The sequence below is a fragment of the Rhinoderma darwinii genome, chromosome 3, assembly GCF_050947455.1.
Source record: "Rhinoderma darwinii isolate aRhiDar2 chromosome 3, aRhiDar2.hap1, whole genome shotgun sequence".
In the NCBI taxonomy this organism is placed as follows: domain Eukaryota; kingdom Metazoa; phylum Chordata; class Amphibia; order Anura; family Rhinodermatidae; genus Rhinoderma; species Rhinoderma darwinii.
Genome location: NC_134689.1, coordinates 93,528,085 through 93,543,997, shown reverse-complemented (window position 1 = coordinate 93,543,997; position 15,913 = coordinate 93,528,085). Strand labels below are relative to the sequence as shown.

The following is a 15,913-nucleotide window of genomic DNA, read 5'->3' as shown; positions in this document are numbered from 1 at the left end:
CAGTACAAAACTAAATGGAAGAATAATTAAAATGTAGACTCATGTCCCTCATGCCTTGTACTAGTACTATCTATAATTGTTGTCTATCTATGCTAAAGCAGTTAGGAAATGGTTGATTTCCTGGCTTTACCTATTGACATCACTGGTAACAAACAATTACACAAGGTCTATGAAATGGAAAATGCATGATAAATCAGATGCCAAGAGAGTTAATTATAGAAATATACACATCAAAACATGGCAAAATACAATTTCCTCTGGGTATTAATATAGAGGTAATGAGCCTTCATAATTGTAGAGCACTGCACTCTTGTCCTGGATGTGTTAAGAATACTTCTCTGTCTATACTAGGTATGGGAGTCCAAGATTTGCCTTGGTTACATGCTGCTTATCTTTTTTTTTGCTCAGTAGTGCAAGCATAGAGCATAGACTGGCAACCGTATCCACTGATTTAACATTTGCTTTGGTCTGGGATTTATGATTTTGTTAAATTTGTGAGAAATATTTAGAAAAACAACAAAGATGAAAGAGAAGATGTTTCACTTTGCTGTCTCACAAGAGCATTATCTTTCTGGGATGCTTGTATGTGTTAACGGCTCATTATATATACTCCAGCCTACAGAAATTGTTCTATTTGTTCAATTTATATCCACATGTAACTTATGTTGAAAATATTTCTTAAAATACTAATTCCCTGCAACCACGGTTTTTTCTGTCATCTCATTTCAATTTCGTTCCAATAATACCTCTTTTTTGGAGGAATATTATAAAACCTGTATATAAATAGTTATATGGTAACATGGAAGCCATGATCTTTGGATTTCTTATTATTACTGTGACTAGTCAACGCCAATAACTATATAGCTGGTGCACCGCATACCCGGATCGGCTAAATTACTGTTTTTTGTCCCTTGACATCCTTACTACTAGGGCAGTTGCTAGGGTCTTAAAAGATCAGAGGCACAAGCCCCGAGACATATAATTACCCCTACCCCCAGAAATGTTTTATTTTTTACATACATATCGGAGATAGTATATCTATAAGCCTAAGGCCCCTATAGCTACACCACTGGATAGAATTTGATGCATTGTCTCAGCAGACTTTATCACATATGATACGCTTAGATACAACGACTCAGAAGACAGTATCACACATAAATGGACTAGATACAGTGGCTCAGCAGACAGTATCACACATGATAGGCTTAGATATAGGGCCCAGCTCGCTGACATTGCGGCTCCAGCGCTGGACCTAGGAAAGGTAAGATAATAATTGCTTTTTTATGTGTCACAATTTTTTTTTTGTGTTTGTGTTTTTTCACAGGTTCGTTTGTTGGACTACTTTGGATTCAAGGACTACTTCGATGACAGCGGTTTTTTTATTGTCAATAAAATGGTTAATGAGGATTGTGGTTTTTTTAATTTCAATAAAATATTTTTTCTATGTCCTTGTTTTTTTTTTAAACTTTATTACTATCACCTTAGTAATGGCTCCTGGCTTATTCACAGCGTCCATTACTAAGGAGGGCCTTAATGTTAGCTAGTGAAAATGCTAACACTAACTACTCATTATTACCACGGTACCCACCGCCACCAGGGGTGCTGGGAAGAGCCGGGTACGATTCAGTACCCGACCATCTGTAGCGATGCACGGGCACGGGGCGGCCGAAGGCTGGTATTAGTGGGCTGGGAGGGGCCAAAGACAGTTGACCTTCCCACCCTGCTTATGCTAGCCTGCTGCTGCAAAGGGGAGACATTTCCTCAACCTGTTGCAGGAAAATTTTATGGGCCAGTTTGTGGAAGACCCGACTAGAGGTGAAGCTCTGTTGGATCTGGTCATTTCTAATAATGCAGATCTTGTTGGGAATGTCAATGTTCGTGAAAACCTCGGTAACAGTGATAATAATATAGTTACATTTTACCTATACTGTAAAAAACAAACGCAGGCTGGGAGGGCAAAAACATTTAATTTTAAGAAAGCCAATTTCCCCAGGATGAGGGCTGCAATTCAGGATATGGACTGGGAAGAACTAATGTCAAATAATGGGACAAATGATAAATGGGAGATTTTCAAATCTACTTTGAGTTATTATAGTGCAAAATTTATTCCTATAGGTAACAAGTATAAACGACTCAAATTAAACCCCACATGGCTTACACCTTCTGTGAAAGGGGCAATACATGACAAAAAAAGGGCATTTAAAAAATACAAATCCGAGGGTACAGCTGTAGCCTTTGTAAAATATAAAGAGCTTAATAAAATCTGTAAAAATGTAATAAAATTAGCAAAAATACAAAATGAAAGGCAGGTGGCCAAGGATAGTAAAACAAATCCCCAAAAATTATTCAAGTATATAAATGCTAAAAAGCCAAGGTCTGAACATGTAGGACCCCTAGATAATGGTAATGGGGAGTTGATCACAGGGGATCAAGAGAAGGCAGAGTTACTAAATGGGTTCTTTAGCTCTGTATATATACAACTGAAGAAAGAGCAGCTGATGTAGCCGCTGCCAGTGCTGTTAATATATCAGTTGATATACTGAATTGGATGAATGTAGAGATGGTCCAAGCTAAATTAAATAAAATAAATGTGCACAAGGCCCCGGGACCAGATGGGTTACACCCTAGAATTCTAAAAGAGATTAGTTCAGTTATTTCTGTCCCCCTTTTCATAATATTCAGAGAATCTCTAGTGACTGGTATAGTGCCAAGGGACTGGCGCAGCGCAAATGTGGTGCCTATTTTCAAAAAGGGCTCTAGGTCTTCCCCGGGTAATTATAGACCAGTAAGCTTAACATCCATCGTGGGGAAAATGTTTGAGGGGCTATTGAGGGACTATATACAGGATTATGTGACAATAAATAGCATTATAAGTGACAGCCAGCACGGTTTTACTAAGGACAGAAGTTGTCAAACTAACCTAATCTGTTTTTATGAAGAGGTGAGCAGAAGTCTAGACAGAGGGGCCGCTGTGGATTTAGTGTTTTTGGACTTTGCAAAGGCATTTGACACTGTCCCCCATAGACGCCTAATGGGTAAATTAAGGACTATAGGTTTAGAAAATATAGTTTGTAATTGGATTGAGAATTGGCTCAAGGACCGTATCCAGAGGGTTGTGGTCAATGATTCCTTCTCTGAATGGTCACCGGTTATAAGTGGTGTACCCCAGGGTTCAGTGCTGGGACCACTATTATTCAACTTATTTATTAATGATATAGAGGATGGGATTAATAGCACTATTTCTATTTTTGCAGATGACACCAAGCTATGTAATATAATTCAGTCTATGGAAGATGTTCATGAATTGCAGGCAGATTTAAACAAACTAAGTGTTTGGGCGTCCACTTGGCAGATGAAGTTTAATGTAGATAAATGTAAAGTTATGCATCTGGGTACCAACAACCTGCATGCATCATATGTCCTAGGGGGAGCTACACTGGCGGATTCACTTGTTGAGAAGGATCTGGGTGTACTTGTAAATCATAAACTCAATAACAGCATGCAGTGTCAATCAGCTGCTTCAAAGGCCAGCAGGATATTGTCGTGTATTAAAAGGGGCATGGACTCGCGGGACAGGGATGTAATATTACCACTTTACAAAGCGTTAGTGAGGCCTCATATAGAATATGCAGTTCAGTTCTGGGCTCCAGTTCATAGAAAGGATGCCCTGGAGTTGGAAAAAATACAAAGAAGAGCAACGAAGCTAATTAGGGGCATGGAGAATTTAAGTTATGAGGAAAGATTGAAAGAATTAAACCTATTTAGCCTTGAAAAAAGACGACTAAGGGGGGACATGATTAACTTATATAAATATATTAATGGCACATACAAAAAATATGGTGAAATCCTGTTCCTTGTAAAACCCCCTCAAAAAACAAGGGGGCACTCCCTCCGTCTGGAGAAAAAAAGGTTCAAGCTTCAGGGGCGACAAGCCTTCTTTACAGTGAGAACTGTGAATCTATGGAATAGCCTACCGCAGGAGCTGGTCACAGCAGGGACAGTAGATGGCTTTAAAAAAGGGTTAGATAATTTCCTAGAACAAAAAAATATTAGCTCCTATGTGTAGAAATTTTTCCTTCCCTTTTCCCTTCCCTTGGTTGAACTTGATGGACATGTGTCTTTTTTCAGCTGTACTAACTATGTAACTATGTAACTATGCTGCTGTTTTGTTTTTGGCTGATTATGAAAAATGATGCCCCACATAGTTTTTTCTATTTATTTGTTTATTTTTTTAAAAATAATGTGGAGTCCCCCCATTTTTCATAACCAGCAAGATACAACATAGCAGCAGCAGGCTAGCATTAGCCTCACTATAGATGGCCGGGTACAGGATCGCACCCAGCTCTTCCCGATAGCCCTGGTGGCGGTGGGTACCGGGGTAATAATGGGGGTCAGTGTTAGCCTCTGCACCGGCTAACACTAAGTCCCGCCTTAGTAATTGATGCTGTCACTCAGCCAGTGGCCATTACTAAGGCGGTAGTAATAAAGTTAAAAAAAATACAAAGACATAGAAAAAATATTTTATTGAAATAAAACAACCCTCGTTAACCATTTTATTGAAAATAAAATAAACTGTCATTGAAGTAGTCCCTGAATCCAACGTAGTCCAACATCCGAAATGGTAAAAAAAGCACAAACACAAAAAAAAACATTAGTAACACATGTGGTAGGCTAAGATACAGGGCCCATGTGTGATACTCTCTGTTTGACCCTGTATCTGTTAGGCTTCGATAAAGGGCCCCAGCAGACAGTAATCTTATACAGTATAAGATTACTGTTTGCTGGGGCCCTGCATCTAAGCCTATGTGGCAGGATTAGATACAGGGCCCATCAGACAGGATCACACACGGGCCATGTATCTAAGCCTACCACATGTTAGGCTTAGATACAGGGCCCCAGCAGACAGTAATCTTACACAATATAAGATCACTGTCTGCTGGGGCCCTGTATCTAAGTCTACTATGTGGTAGTCTTAGATACAGGGCCCATCAGACAGGATCACACATGGGCCATATATTTACGCCTATCATGTGGTAATGGGGTAGGCTTAGAAACAGGGCCCAGCACACAGGATCACAACATGTGTGGGCCTGTCTGCTGGGCACTGTATCTAAGTCTACCAGATAGTAGACTTAGATACAGGGCCCCAGCAGACAGTACCACATGGTAGGCTTAGCTACAGGGCCCACATGTGATACTGTCTGTTAGACCCTTTTTTTAAGCCTACCACAATTAGGCTTAGATACAGGGCCCCAGCACACAGTATTATGCGCCTCCTCGGTTTGGATGCAGCGGAGATCCTGACACCATTCGGAGTTGCGATGATGCGCGTGGCACACAGCGTGTCGCTACATCATGCGCTGCACACAGCGTCATGACGTGGGAATACGTCAGGACCTCCGCTGTGCTCCGGAACGAGGAGGGTAAGTACTGTCAGTTACTTTAGTAAAAGGGGCCTGTGTCGTTTATTGCATAGGCCCCAGTTACTATAGTAACTGTTTATAGATGTGGTGCGGGGGGCCGCGGGCCCACCTGGATTCAGGGACAAGTCACAACGACCCTTATAGCTAAGCCATTTTGACGTAGAGTTTGATAAAAGGGGAGACCCCGTAGAATAAGTTTGAGAATCCCTGCTCTAAAGTCTTTATTAGCATATATCAGGGATAGCATATATCAGGGACACGATGGATGCCTTAAGAAAACTGGAGGATGCTAGATGCGAGCCCCAGGTCTTTCTTGCCAGTTTGGATGTTGAGGCTCTCTACAGCGCTATTCCCCAGGATCTCGGGTGTAGAGCTGTGGAGAGCTTACTACTGGGAAGAGGCAGGCACCGTAAGTCCCATAATCTATTCGTGGTAAAGCTACTTTAGTTCGTGCTACAGCACAATTTGTTTTCCTTTTTGATAGTATAATTTTCCACCAGCTAAGAGGAGTGGCGATGGGTAGCCCCATCCTATGCCAACCTCTTTTTCTGTGTGGAAATGGAGATTTGGACGTCGTCTGCCATTTTCTGGCTGAGATTTAAAGACGACATCCTTATCCTGTGGTTAAGCACAAAGGAACAGTTTCACTAATTTGTATCTATCCTGAATGTTAACAATCTGGGCCTTTTCTTCACATGGGAGATTCATGAAAACTCTATTAATTTTCTGGATATTAAAATCTAGAAAACTGAGCAGGGATACTGTATATCTGTACCAATATGTGCAGGAAGATACAGCAACCAATAACCTGCTGCTATGGGAGAGTTACCATCCAACGGCTCTAAAAAAGGGGATACTAAAGAGTCAGTATCTGAGGGCCCAACGCAATTGCTTGACAATTTCTGATTTCAAGACATCAGCTCGGGATATGAGAGGCAGATTTCAAAGAAGGGGCTACCCACAGGACATTCTAAGAAATGCATACCAACCTTAATTCTAAACAAAATCACAATAAAAAAGACCAACTCAAAGTTATAGGGATTTATGACTCTGCCAACGTGGAAGTGCGTCAGATTCTTGAAACATACTGGGGCATTCTTAGGGCTGACCTTGATGTTGGAGGCTTAGTGGGAGAATATCCCTCCATTACCTTCAGACGAGGTCGTAATATCAGTGACAGACTGGTACATAGTCATCTCCATCCTCTGAAAATGACCACTTGGCTAACTATGACCACGAAAGGTACCCACAGATGTAGGACATGCAAAGCTTGTGATTCTATACTTACTAGTAAAACATTCAAAAGCAACTCTACTGGCAAGACCTATGAAAATAGATATTTTATAAATTGCAAGACTAAAGGGGTGGTATATCTTGTTACATGTGTGTGTAACCTTCAATACATAGGAAAAAACGAAAAGGCAATTCAGAAGAAGTATTAGGGCTCACGTATGTGATATCCAACAGAAGGAATATACTCCTGTATCCCATCATGTGTGTGAGGCACATCATGGGGACCATACAGTTATTCGATTTAAAAGAATGGAACTCATCCGACCATCTGGAAGGGTTGGCAATTGGAATAAACACATTTTCAGAATGGAGACCACTTAATGAACACATCTCCTTTACATGTTGCCTGTAATTGTTTTATAAGAGTGCCCTCCGCTTTGAATCTCGCACCTTTTTAGGATGCAATATACGAAAAACGGAGGTGTATGATGGTCGATATCTATACTTAATGAGCAATGTAAAACTAACTTGCTTTAAATCTGTATATGTATATCGGTGCTGGTTCGTGTAATCCTCCACATGACCTAATCGAATGTGTGGTATAGTAATCTATTATTTTGGGCTATATCTATATTAGAATTTTTTCATAATGAATCTTTCTTCTGAATAAGTCTCTCTTCTCTAAAATGCTCCTGTTCCAATTGATATTTTGCTATGAAGGAGTTAAATGAAACCGCCTCTATTCCCTTGGAAACGTGGGACACTATGACGTCCAATTAACGTGATTGGCGGTTCAGTGACAAGGGAGCGGCGTTAGTCACAGACGTTATGTGTGACGTCTTGAATGGTGACTGGACGCCTGCTCTTATGATGTCGACATGTGGGCGGGACTAAGCCTATTTATACTCGGCGGTCTCCCGGCGAGCGAGCTGCCAAATATCAATGTCATTTGCACGCCGGGAGACACGATACAGCACTTTTAAGTGCTGTCAGGCAATTTACAAGTTATCAATAATTGTGATATATATGCACCGGTTGATGCCTTTTAATAAACAACCGTACTAGCCGGTGGTATATATAATTAAAACATAGTCTGTGTACCCCTGAGGAAGTGCCCGTTACACGATACTGGGTGCAGAAACGCGTAGGGAGACATAGCGCTACACACTTTGAATTCTAGTGGCAATTTGTATCAGCTAGATATATTTAGTGACTTGTAGCAGGGAGGATATACCATATGCTAATTGAGCCTATGCTCTTTTCTCTCCTCATGCTCCAACCACTCTGACACCTATTGCTTTTGCCTGTTACTAGGGTTATTGGCAAATTTTTCGCCTATTTTTAGTATCATACTTAATAAAATTATTTTAATTGTTTTATCAGGTAGTTACAATTTATTAGCAATAACTATTAAAAGTAATTTGACTAATTTGCAATGCAAACACTCCAAGATACATTACACTGTTTTTATTAGTTACATGGATACAGTGCATAGATTGAAAAACTACACAGATCCATCAAGTTCAACCTTTCTTAATCAATTATATATCATTCATTGCCAGTTTAGTTATAACCCTCCTTGCCATTTATCATTAAATGTGCATATAGCCCTTTTTAAATGCTGATATAGTATCTTCCATTAGTACTATTTAAGATAGAGCATTCCATATTTTGACTAGCTGTAAAGAACCCTCTCCTGTATTAATGTCTGAGATGCCTTTCTTCCACATGCCATGAATGTCCCCTGGTCCTTTGTACTTTAATGTCCTTGGAAAGAACAGATTATGCACCAGCTCTTTATATTTACCACACAAACATGTTAATTAGATCACCTCTAGGGTGTCTTTTATCTAAGCTAAACAAGCCAATTTTTATTAGCCTTTTATTGTAAGAGACACCTCCCATCCTATTTAATAATCTAGTCGTCCACTTTTGAACCCTCTCGAGCTCTGTTATATCTTTATTACATTGTGAAGCCCAAAACTGAATGCCATATTCAGGATGTGGCATTACAAGGGATGTATAGAGGGGTAATATTACATTTGAATGGCAGTTTTTTATTCTTTCTTTTTATACACTATAATTTCTCATTTGCTTTTGCAGCTGCTGCTTGACATTGAGTACTGCTGCTTAGCTGAATTGTAACCAGAGTACCCAGGTCCTTCCCTTTCTCTATCATCCCCAGTTTTATTAAATTTAATTTATATGCATTAATCAGGGGCGTAGCTAGGGGGGGCAGGCGGGGCATGTGCCCCGGGCACAACCCGGAGGATAGGGAAGGGGGGGTGCCGAAGAGCAGCTGATCGCTGCTGACAGGTGCCCCGTATGTGGGACACCTGCAGCAGCTTTAGGAAGAGCCAGGACATTACGGCGTTCTGACTGGGGTCTGTGACGGCCAGGAAGTGGACCAGTCCAGTCACCTGACCTCACGTCAGTGACATGAGGTCAGATGACTCAGGTCAGGAGATAAGGTCCACTCCCGTGCTGCAGCCTCCCTGCATCTGCCTCTACTCTGTGCTCTGCCGAGAAGCAGAGGAGGAAGCTCCACCCACACACAGCCCGTCCTGACCTGTCAGCAAGGAAACATGGTGAGTGTCTGTGTGTGTAATGTGTGTATCTGTGTTTGTATGTGTATATGTTACAGTGTGTGTGAGTGTGTGTGTGTGTGTGTGTGTGTGTGTCTGCATGTGTTTGTCTCTTACATCTACTACATTATCTGTACTCAGAGAGTTATCTCTGTGTTATCTGTGGTGTTACATAGGACTGCAGGGAACATCTACTACATTACCTGTACTGTGTGCTAAATTACAATCTCAGCTCTGCTACACAGTACAGATAATGTAGTAGATGCCTGCAGTCCTATGTAACACCACACATAACACATTGTGCTAAATTACAATCTCAGCTCTGCTACAATGTGTCATCTGTGGTGTTACATAGGACTGCAGGCAACAGCTACTACATTATCTGTAATCAGAGTTATCACTGTGTTATCTGTGGTGTTACATAGGACTGCAGATAACATCTACTACATTATCTGTACTCAGAGAGTTATCACTGTGTTATCTGTGGTGTTACATAGGACTGCAGGTAACATATACTACATTATCTGTGCTGTGTACATATGTGCCTGTGTACATATATGGGTCTGTTTGTGAATGTGTCTTTGTGCTTGTATATTTGTGCCTTTTATGTATTTGTATATGTTCCTGTCTGTGTATTTATATGCCGGTGTGTGTGCGTATATGTGTCTGTACGTCTATATATATATATATATATATATATATATATATACCTGTATGTATGTATGTATTCCAGAATGTGTGTATGTATATTTGCCTGTATGTCTAAATATCTGTCTTTATGTATGTACAGTATATATGTTCCAGCGTGTCCATGTATGTGGTTCATTTTTGGTTTGTGTAGGGGGCGGCAATAGAGAGTCCCACACAGGGCACCATCCAACCTAAGGCCGGCCCTGGCTGTCACCAACCCTAGTCAGAAGGAACTCCGTCGCTGCCTGCGCCGAATGACCTCCTCGGCTCCTCCGGTAAGTCACACCAGGCAGAGCGGAGAGTGGTAGCGGTAGGCTACTGCTCACCGGTCTGTTCACAGTGTGCCGCTAAGTACAAGGGGTGGGAGTGTGGCACTATTTACAAAGGGGCAGCGGGCTGTGTGTGGCACTATTTACAAGGGGGGGAATGTGGCACTATCTACTGGGGGCTGTGTGTGGCACTACCTACAAGAGAGGGGCTGTGTGTGGCACTATCTACAGGGGGCTGTGTGTGCCACTATCTACAGGGGGCTGTGTGTGGCACTATCTACTGGGGGCTGTGTGTGGCACTATCTACAAGGGGGGCTGTGTGGCACTATCTACAGGGGGCTGTGTGTGGCACTATCTACAAGAGAGGGGCTGTGTGGCGCTATCTATAGGCGGCTGTGTGTGGCCTCTTTAATTTATTTTCTTTTAATTTATTTTTATGTTAATTACATTATAGAACTATATCACTTGTAAAATGTAGAAATGCTTTTATACTCGAGTTACATTAAAAAAATTGTGAACAAAAAATTACATCTCATTGATTGGTAGGTAAAGAAAACATGGCGAGGGGGAAGGAGATGTCGGGAAATAAGTTGGGTGGGGGGGGCGCCAATCTGAATCTTTGCCCCGGGTGCAGGAGAACCTAGCTACGCCTCTGCATTAATGCTATTACTGAAGCCTAGGTGCATTACTTGCATTACTCTACATTTATCAACATTAAAATTCATCTGCCATGTTTTTGCCCACGCTGCCAGTTTATCTATTGTAGGTCTTGCATTATCAGCAAAAACTGACAGTTTACTATCAATTCCATCCACAAGGTCATTAATAAAGGGATTAAATAGAATTGGGCCTAATACAGATCCTTATGGTACACCATTGCTGACTTCAGTCCATTTTGAATTGACATTAGCCGATATTGTAGTACTCAAACTTTATTCACTTAAAAAAACTAACTACAGAAATAATATAAAACCTCTATGAGCTACGGTTTGACATTTGGGGCACATGGAAGTCCAGTATGTTCTTATAATAGGTAAAATGAAATTACAGATCTGTACAAAGTTGATCTGTAAGCCCACCAAACAAGACCTTGTGACCTGGTTGCTTACACTGGTCATCTCGCTACACTGACTTTCTGTAGACCCCCTTCTTTACAAACAGCCTAGTTTATCAAGACACAATGCTTTATCAGTTCACTAATAGAACAATGCATTGCTCAGTTATCTAGTCTAACTGTGTCAATATTAATAATACAGGACACAATGAATTGTCCAAATACCACTCTCCAGCTGAATACCTGGTGACATTTACTTTCAATGTAGTGATATACAGGGACCAATAGTCAGCCAGTGAGACACGCCATGACACTGCCAATTAGCTTTTGGCATTTCTTAATACATGCACACTTTCGATTAACAGAAAAGAGTACACAATAAAAAAACAAACATCTTAGATGGAAATTTACAGAAAGCCTACAATAGACAACATGTTTTTTAAATGTTCAGAACAATGAGGCAAATTTGAATTTGTAATTTTTTTTTTAAAGTGGAAAATGAGTATATTTGAAAGGAAAAATTCAACTTTAAATTATCTTCTCAAGTGTCAGAAGATAATTAATATCTTTGGGGATCCTTAGCTTGAACCCCAATTGATTTTAAAATTAGTAGTTATATTCTTTAAAGTGTCCCAACCACATCAGACAGTCAGAGATTTCTGTGACTTGAATTAAATGACTTAAATCCACTAATGACCTTAATATGATTTCACCTTTAACCCCTTAGTGACCAGCATATATTAGGCCTAATGACCAAGCAATTTTTATTGTTTTTTCCATCGTCGCATTTAAAGACTTATACATTTTTTTATTTTTCTCTCGACATAGCTGTACGAGGACTTTTGTTTGCGGCATTAGTTGTATTTTTTTAATGTCACCATTTTGGGATACATAAAAAAAAAATCAAGACTTTTTTTTTTTTTTTTTGAGGTGTTTACCGTGCAGTGTAATTAACATGTTACCTTTATTCTATGGGTCAGTACGATTACGGCGATACCACATATGTATAGTTTTTTTTTATGTTTTAATACTTTTGCACAATAAAAACACTTTTGAACTGAAATGATTTGTTTAGCATTGCCGCTTTCCAATAGCCATAACTTTTTTATTTTTCTGTCAATTTAGTTATATGTGGGCTTGTCTTGGCGTAACGAGACATAGTTTTCATTGGTACTTTTTTGGGGTACATGGAACTTATTGATACATTTTTATTATTACGTTTTTCGGGGGCAATGGTAAAAAATAGCAATTCCGCCATAGTGTTTTGTGTCTTGTTTTTTTACGGTGTTCACCTTGTGGTTTAAATTACAAGTCAACTTTATTGTTTTGGTCATTATCATCGCGGTGATACTATATATGTGTACTTTTATTTCTTTTTTACACTTTTACTAAATAAAATCACTTTTTAATGGAAAAAATTTTTGTTTTTTAAAATGTAATCTTTATTAATAATTTGTATTTAACATTTATTACTTATTTTTTTCAGTCCTGCTAGGGGACTTCACTATGCCATCTTTAGATCGCAGATATAATGCTTTGGAAAGCTTAATATACCAAAGCATTATTGCCTGTCATTGTAAAAATGACAGGCAATCTATTAGGACATGCCTCTGACACGGCCTAATAGTTATATAGCCAGGGCAGGCCTGGGGGGCTTTGTTAGGCCCCCGTCTGCCATGACACCCCATGAGAGGCCCGTAACTGCATTTGCGGGCCACCGATGAGAGACAGAGGGTCACTATTGACAGCAGCATTTGAGGGGTTAAATGGCCACGATCGAAGTAATCTTCGAACGCTACCATTGGAGCAGGAGCCCAGCTGTCATCAGACAGCCGAGCCCCGGCTCCAGCCTGCACGGACACCCGTGCAGGACTTAGACTAGGCGCCGTGAAACTGTGACGGCCTAGCCTAAGGCCCTTTAGTGACGGCCGTGAATAGGCGTATAGGTGTTCACTAAGGGGTTAATCAGTAGTAATACGGTTTACCCTATAGCATTTCTATAGAGCCCAGAGTTTATGTATATCTATATGGGGCCATAGTTAATAGCATAGATGCAAAAAAAATATGTTTCTAGATGAGAGCTACAAATGCAGTTCATATATTTCATTAAAATTTCTTAAAATTACCTGGTTAACACATCTATCTATCTATCTATCTATCTATCTATCTATCTATCTATCTATCTATCTATCTATCTATCTATCTACGATACATTGTAAAGTACATTCTTTTACAGTTCACTGTTATTGGGCTGACATCAATTATAGAATCTACAGTAAACGCCTTCCTAATTCTTCAATAAAGTCAATAGATGTTAGTTCATCTTGAAGTAATTTCCACGTGGCTGAACTTATATTTTTACAGCTTCTCGGTCATAAAATAGTTAACTCGTGATTTTTAGATCTGTAAGTCTTCCATGCATGTGGAGTGTTAGGCCGAGATAGCAAAACCGCTAAACTCCTCTATCAAATTCTTCAACTTCTTATTAAACCTCCAACAATAAAGTGTAATTTAATAAGACACTTCCTAAAGCTTGTTTGATTATATATATATATATATATATATATATATATATATATATATATATGAGCATCTGTGTATGCTTTTGTGTATATGTTTAACTACAGAAACCTGTATTTAAATGATATTAGTATATTGAAATTTATAGTGAAGCACGGTATGTTAAAATACTAAAAAATAATGTATAAAATAATGGCAATATAAAAGAAAACCTGCTGTATTTTTGCAGCACATTTTAGAGGTAGCTGTTTGCGTCTATGGAAAATGAGCCAGGAATTCCTTATTGACTCACATTTACATTGGGAAGCAGTTGTTTCACCTGTAGCGATTATATAAACAGCAAGGGGAGAAGCCAAGTTCAGTGCAGCCCTGCAGTCTAATAGCAGGTCTAGTGTTATTGTGTCTGCCTTGTGCTGAGCTAAGCACCCAGGAGGAGCTGTCCCCTCAGTCATGGTGCTGAAACAGACACCTCCAGTCATACACAGACCATGCATATTCTGCTCCATCATTCCGCACATACAATATTATAGCCAGAATAAACAGAAATATTCACAATTAACCAGTATCTTATTGAATCGATGCAGCTAGGCCTATACTGCCAGCAGCAGGCAGAGAGATCAGACACATTATGAATAAAATATATGGACCTACCTCTCCGAGGATGAAGGATGATGACAGGGAGAAGGCAGTGTTCCTGTAATGGAGGCAGCTTTGTTGCTTTGTATCTTCCAGTATTTCTCCTTTCTGTCACTATATTTCTGTGTCTATCTACCACTTCACAGCTCACCCACTCCTGATCTGCAAGAACAAGCGTACTAAAAATAGCTCGCTCACGCCTGGCAGCGAAACTGGCACATCCTATACATTGCTTGAATTTGTATCCTTGCTTCACCAGCCAGCTCTATACTATCTGTCTATTTTTTTTTCTATAATTCTCCCATGCAGCCTTTCTAGGCACAAGAACTTTTCCTTTCTATGGAGAGTAAAAGCTAAAGAGGAACATGTTGACTTCACTGTTGAAAATAACTAATGATATATATTTGCATTTAGACAAAGTTTCCTATACTAATATCACTGTGCCTGATGATATCATGTGTGTTTGCAGTTAAAGGGTTGTTCAGTTTCAGCAAATAAACGTTATTCTTTGGATAATAAAAAGCTTTACAGTTTTCCTAAATTCTTTCTCTATCAAATTGTCACATTTTTCAAGATCTCTGCTTGCAGCCATTCCATGAAAAGCTTCATATAGTAGTTTACTACCAGTGGATAAATTCTGTCATGGTCATGTGATGGACACACAGATGCCAGGCTTGCTAGAAGACACAGTTCTGATACACATACTGTAACGAGTAATGCACCTGTTTGTCTATCCAATGACCAGGGCAGATTTGTATGTACTGGTCAGTAAACATATATGTATATGCCAGTACATTAGCCTGTGTACTGATTGTACACAAGCAGTTGTTAGGGCATACCTCAGTATACCCTTACAACAGGAAATATGGTCAGACAGCCCTGAGGTCCTTTAATGGACCCTGGACTTTCTGCCCATACCAGGTACAGCCATCGATCACGTCACAGGGATTTCCTTTGACACGATCAAAGGGGAGTACCCCTTCTCAAATTTGATTGCGGCATTCAAGGGGTTAATGGCGGAGAGAAGACTGTTAGAGCGGGACTGCGGCTGTTGCCTCACTCATCGTGGAGTGGCGGGCACTGGCTGTCACATAGTACGAGAATTCTCGTACTATTGCGCCAAGCACCCCCCCGTCAGGACGAGTATTCTCGTCCTGTGTCGGCAAGCAGTTAATTACCAGCAAACAGAGATCGTGAAAACCGTGAAGAATTGATTGAATATATATGTCTGAAAATGTTATACTTTTTCATTATAAAAAAAAAAGAATAAAATTTATTTGTGCAAACCCCTTTAATATGCCATATTTTACCTTTATTCATGACTGTATTTTAATTCACTTTCGACAGACTGTATTTCAGTTACTGCTGGATACTTGCACCAAAGATCAAACTATGCATGTTACAGATGTGAACCTGTTAGGTGTGGTTAACAATATAATGTCTACTAAATATATATTCTTAAAGGGGTTACATTGTTTTATAGATACATAGGCTTAAAAAAAG

General features: G+C 39.9%; 1 protein-coding gene across 2 annotated transcripts in view; it reads right to left on the bottom strand.

The window, feature by feature from the left end:
* The window catches only part of CPLX2 (complexin 2), a 176,461-nt gene extending 161,772 nt beyond the window's left edge, over positions 1–14,689 (bottom strand). For both annotated transcript variants that reach the window (XM_075856467.1, XM_075856466.1), the window contains exon 1: positions 14,426–14,689. The gene's annotated coding sequence lies outside the window, so the exon portion shown is untranslated. The remainder of the gene's footprint in view (positions 1–14,425) is intronic.
* Positions 14,690–15,913: the final 1,224 nt, after the last annotated feature.